Raw genomic sequence first — 6,000 nt, 5'->3', positions numbered from 1 at the left:
TTTTTTGGTACATTCTCATCTTTTATAAGACATCCAGTCCATTCAGCATCCATGAGATTTGCTTTCATTATTATTATTGAACATGTGTGTGAGGTATATGTGGGAATGCTCCTGCTACAGTGTTGGAGGTGTGAGGTGTGAGGGAAACTTTGTGGATGTGGTTCTTTTTGTTTGTTTGTTTGCTTGCTTTTCGAGACAGAGTTTCTCTGTAGCTTTGGAGCCTGTCCTAGAACTAGCTCTTGTAGCCCAGGCTGGTCTTGAACTCACAGAGATCTGCCTGCCTCTGCCTCCCGAGTGCTGGAATTAAAGGCGTGCACCACCACTGCCTGGCGTGGATGTGGTTCTCTCCCTCTGTCTATCTTTATGTAGATTTCTGGGATCTAACTCTGTTCTCTTGGCTTGGTGGCATGCATTTATACCCCTGAGCCATCTTGCTGGCCCTGGCCCTGGCCTTTGTGATTTGGTCTTCCAGACCTCATTCTCCATCCACAAAGAACCAAGTTCCATCCACCATTTAGGAAATACTGGGCCCTGAGTAACCACAGAGCAACCTCTGGAGACATAACCCCAAAGCTGTAGTTACAGCTGGAAACCTGATAATTTGGGCCACAGCAATCTGGGAACAAAGAAACACGCAGAGAGTTCTGACTCATGGTTTCTCTTCCTTCTTAGGGTAATGTGCTAAGAGATTAGCAGAAGGTGAGTCATTGCTGGGGTGCTCGGGGCTGAAACTGGGCTGCTTGCCAGAAAGCAGAGCCGCATCAGCTGCTCTGTGTGACATCAGGCTGAGGTTCAGTTAGCCGTGGTCCATGTCCAGTAAATCCTTGTAAGGGACACTGAGTGGGCTCCAAGTTCTTGTTTGTGCTCAAGCAAATGCGAAAATGGTGTTTGTTTTGACCTCGCAAAAACCTGACCTGTATAATCTCATCTTCCAAACTCGGGGGAAGGGTGGTTAGGAAGGACAGGCACCTAGTGACGTCCTTGGCACATAGAGTCTCCGAATACTTTCTCTACAAATTTTCTTTCCTTTTCTTTCTTTCTTTTTTTTTTTTAAAGATTTATTTACTAGTATGAATACAGCTTTCTGTCTGCATGTACGCCTGCAAGCCAGAGGAGGGCATCAGATCTCATTATAGATGGCTGTTAGCCACCATATGGTTGTGGGAATTGAACTCAGGATCTCTGGAAGAACAGTCAGTGTGCTCTTAGCCATCTCTCCAGAACCTGCAAAATTTCTAAAATGAAAAAAAAAAATTGAAATAGAGGGATCATATACCCCAGGCTATCCCAGGCTAGCCTTGAATTTGCTATGTTACTCAATGTAAGCATTATAGTTTGGATGGAAAGGTATCCTAGCAGTTGGGAGCCAAGAAATAAAGTCACACCACACAACAAACCTCACGCAAGAGATTTATTGGAGGGAAAAACCAGGAGGGTCGTTGCCTCTGCTCAGGGGAGAAATAGCAGAGAACTGAGCAGAAGGTGGGGCTTATATAGAGTTTCTTGGGGAAGGAGATGGAACTTTTCGGGGTGGAGATTGGTGGAGTCCAGAGACTGGGCTTTTTACTCTGTAGGGTGGGGGCAGGATCCACTTGCTAGGGCAGTCAGAGTGTTCTGTGCAGGGAACCTGGCAGTTGGAGGTCCTCAGGGGAGGGGCCTAACCACTTGTATGGCTCGAGGGGCTTACATTCCCCCCTTTAGATTATTACTAAACAATCAGGTCACAGGAACGGGGGTGATGTTATCCTTAGACTACTTCCTGCTGAATCATGGTATCCTTTGGCCTCTGGCTCTGAAGCTAGGGGCTGGTAACCCTGTAATAACCACTGATTAAAAGCCTGCTTAGAAATCTTTTGACTCTATTGTTGAAGAAATGTAGGCAAGAAGCTTACAAGGCAGGGTGCAACCAGTAGGAGAAAGTGGGTTAAGAAGGGTAATATCTTAACCTAAGTAGTTAAGAAAGGTAGCCAACCCAAACTAAGGAGGGATCACTGACTTCAGACTGATACCTGGGGAACCTGCGTAGGAACGAACTGAATACAGGTGACAATAGTGTGACTTGGGCAGTATATGGGGCCACTAACAATGGGACCAGGATCTAACTCTAATGCATGAATTGACTTTATGAAGCATGGAATCCATTCTCAGCCCAGGCACGGGGTTGGGAGGAGGGACTTGGGGGGAGGTGATGGGACAGACTTAGTTGACAAAGGCCACCTCTTTCTGCTGTTAGTTAATCCTTGATGATCTTGTAGCACTTAAGTCACTCAGCGAGTCTATTTCCCTTGAGGTAAGGATGGTCTGAGGCACCCATTGGAGATCCTGGAGGAACTGAGAGGAAAACCTAAAATAGCTAGGGAAGTAGTTCCACCAGGCCTGACTAGAGAGGGTGTGACCCGAGCTGCTCCTTTGTCATGCCGGAATGCTCTAAACCTTATGATGAGCGTCCACAAGGGCTCCTCACTAGGTACCAGCCCCTAGTTTTGGAAAGAGAACACCAGGGTACATGGACCGAACCACCCAGCAGGTAGGCAGTGATAAACTTGAGTGCCACAGAGAAAGGAGACATTGGGAATGTTTGGGCACAGGGACTGGATGGTGGTACTAAGGGTGAAGGTATTGCAATTCTCAGAATCCGGTGTGCCCACAAAGCATGTTGGAGTTAAAGCAGTCTACGATACAGGAGAGAGAGATGTGGAAAGGAGAAGAGATGGTAGTAATATTGGGTTTAGAGCAACTAACGAGAGGTGATACGGGAGAATTGTCTGTATTCTGTCAATCATTTTAATAAAACGCTGATTGGCCAGGCAGGCAGTATAGGCGGGAAAGCCAGACAGGAAGTAGGGGTGGAGCAAAGAGACTGGGAGTATTCTGGAAGCAGAGCTCCCTCAGCACTCCTGCACAGACCACCGAAGAGGCAGCATGTAACTTGCCCAGCTGAGAAAGGTACGGAGCCAATGTGGCTAATGTAGATAAAGATAATGGGGTAACATAAGTTATAAGAGTTAACAAGAAGCCTGACCTAATGGGCCAATCAGTTTATAACCTTAAGGAGTCCTGTGCGTGATTTTCTTTGGGCTTGCCGGCTGTTGGGGTACTGGGCGGGACAGAAACCCCAACAAGCCGGCCCCTCATGTTACAGAGAGGCATGGTGAGAGAGTCTAGTAACACAGTGGGTACGATCGCAAAGGCAACATGAGTTTGACCCAGGAGGGACATACAACCAGTATTCTGTTGTTGGTTGTTTTGTTTTTTTTCTCTTTGCTCTTTACTCTTTTGGGGGTCCTGCCACCCAGCTCCCAAGTAAATATACACACAGAGACTTATTCTTACTTATGAATGCCTGGCCTCAGGTTGGCTTAGTTCTAGTCAGTTTTTCTTAAATTATCCCATCTACCTTTCTTTTTTAAAGATTTATTTATTTATTTATTTACTTATTTATTTATGTGTCTTATGTATATGAATGTTTCTACTATTCATACACCTGCACATCAGAAGAGGGCATTGGATTCCACGAGACTACAGGTATGGATGGTTGTGAGTCACCATGTGGGTGCTGGGAATTGAACTCAGGACCTCTGGAAAAGCTTTTGGTGTTTTTAACTACTGAGCCATCTCTCCAACCTCCCATCTACCTTTTGTCTCTGGGCTTTTACCTTTCTTTACTTCTGTATATCTTTTCTTTCCTTCTTATTCCGTGTCTGGCTGTGTGGTTGACCCCTGGAGTCTTCTCCTCCTCCTCTTTGCTTGTTGATCCTTTCTTCCCAGAGTTCTCTTCCCATTTATTCTTTTTGCCTGCCAGCCCCACCTTTCCTTTCTCTTGCCTTGCTATTGGCCATTCAGCTCTTTTTTGTTTGTTTGTTTGTTTTTTGTTTTTTTGCTTTTTTTTTTTTCTCTTCGAGACAGGGTTTCTTTGTAGCTTTGGAGCCTGTCCTGGAACTAGCTCTTGTAGCCCAGGCTGGTCTCGAACTCACGGAGATCCACTTGCCTCTGCCTCCCAAGTGCTGGGATTAAGTGCTATGGGTCTTTAATTCGAATATACAAATGGTTCATTTTGTATAAAAAGGTAGAATGCCATCCTGAATAGGCAATCATGTCTCCTACAGGACCAATAAGGACAGCCTCCATAAGTCTCTGGCCAATGTTGACAGTAATCTCTAGGTTTTTTATTATTATTAATTATGTATTCAAGTACTCTGACTGCATGCATGACGTTGCCAGAAGAGGGCATCAGAGCCCACCACAGATGGTTATGAGCCATCATATGGTTCCTGGGACATGAACTCAGGACCTCTGGAGGAATAGCCAGTGCTCTTAACTGCTGAGTCATCTCTCCAGCCCCCAGTAATCTCTAGTTTGATCACAGAGAAAGCAAGCATCATGGACAGGTGTTTTAGAAGTCAATTTAGGTGATATAGAGAATTATCTCTGCTTGGCAACATGCTGGTGAGCAGTCTCTAGACCCAACCGTGGCAGGGGTCGGGTAGAACCATTAAACATAGGTTTCCCGAAACTTTGAAATCTTAATATAACAATAACATAGAGAGGGAAAAAAATCTGAATATTTTCATCATCTTAAATCTCCCTCTCTCTCTTTTTCCTCCTTCCATTTTTGTTTTTTGTTTTGTTTTTGTTGTTTTTACCAGGCAGGGTTTTTCTGTGTAACCCTGGCTGTCCTAGAACTTGCTCTGTAGACTAAGCTGGCCTCAAACTCACAGAGATCCAACTGCCTCTGCCTCCTGAGTGCTGAGATTAAATGCTAGTGTCACCACCACCTGGCTAACTTTCTTTTTCTTTTCTTTTTTTTATATTTTTTAAAGATTTATTTATTTATTATATGTACAGTATTCTCAGTATTCTGTCTGCATGTATGCCTGCAGGCCAGAAGAGGGCACCAGATCTCATTACAGATAGTTGTGAGCCACCACGTGGTTGCTGGGAATTGAACTCAGGACCTTTGGAAGAGCAGGCAGTGCTCTTAACCGCTGAGCCATCTCTCCAGCTCCCCCCCCCCCCACCCGCTAACTTTCTTATACCTTCAGAACGTTCATAAGCTTTCGTATCCTCAGACCTTTATACACTTTCTCAGGCCCTCAGAACGTACTGAAGCTTTCCAATGGCCTCCCCTGGGCTCGCTGTAGTCTCTCAGTCCTGCCACACAGTGCCCAGTCTCAGTTTCTCTCCATGACCCCTTCATGTCCTTTTAAAACTCATACCACCCAGGTGACCCTGACATTACAAAATTTGGCTACCAGCATGAGGTCCATTCTTGTATGAATGCGTGGAGGCTCAGCTTTAATACCTTACTGAGCAAGCATTTTTTTTTTAATTTTGTTACTTTTTTGCTTTTATTGAGCTATACATTTTTCTGCACTTCCCTTCCTTCCTCCCCTCTCTCTTTCTACCCTCTCCCATGACCCCCACACTCCCAATTTACTCACTCAGGAGATCTTGTCTTTTTCACCTTCCTATGTAGATCCATGTCTGTCTCTCTTAGGGTCTTCTTTGTTGTCTAGGTTCTCTGGGGTTGTGGCCTGTAGGCTGGTTTTTCTTTGCATTATGTCTAAAAGCCACTTATGAGTAAATTTCTTATTATATAGAAGAGAAAATGGGAAGTACACTTGAATGCATTGGCACAGGAGACACTTCCTAAATATAGCAACAGTAGCACAGACACTGAGAGCAGCAATTAATAAATGGAACCTCAAACTGGGCGGTGGTGTGCACACTTTTAATCCCAGCACTCGGGAGGCAGAGGCAGGAGGATCTCTGTGAGTCTGAAGCCAGCCTGGTTTACAAGAGCTAGTTCTAGGACAGGCTCCAAAGCTACAGAGAAACCTTGTCTTGGAAAAAAAGAAAGAAAGAAAAAGAAGAAAAGGAAAAAGAAAAAAGAAAAGACCTCCTGAAAGAGAAAATGACAGCCTACAATCTACAGATTGGGAAAAGAGCTTCACATCGGACAGAGGACTAATCTCCAAAGCATACAAAGAATTCAAGAAA

The sequence above is a fragment of the Myodes glareolus genome, chromosome 3 (genome assembly GCF_982192425.1).
Source record: "Myodes glareolus chromosome 3, mMyoGla1.1, whole genome shotgun sequence".
Classification (NCBI taxonomy): Eukaryota; Metazoa; Chordata; class Mammalia; order Rodentia; family Cricetidae; genus Myodes; species Myodes glareolus.
The sequence above is the reverse complement of the archived record's forward strand: the minus strand, read 5'-3'. Positions refer to the sequence as shown.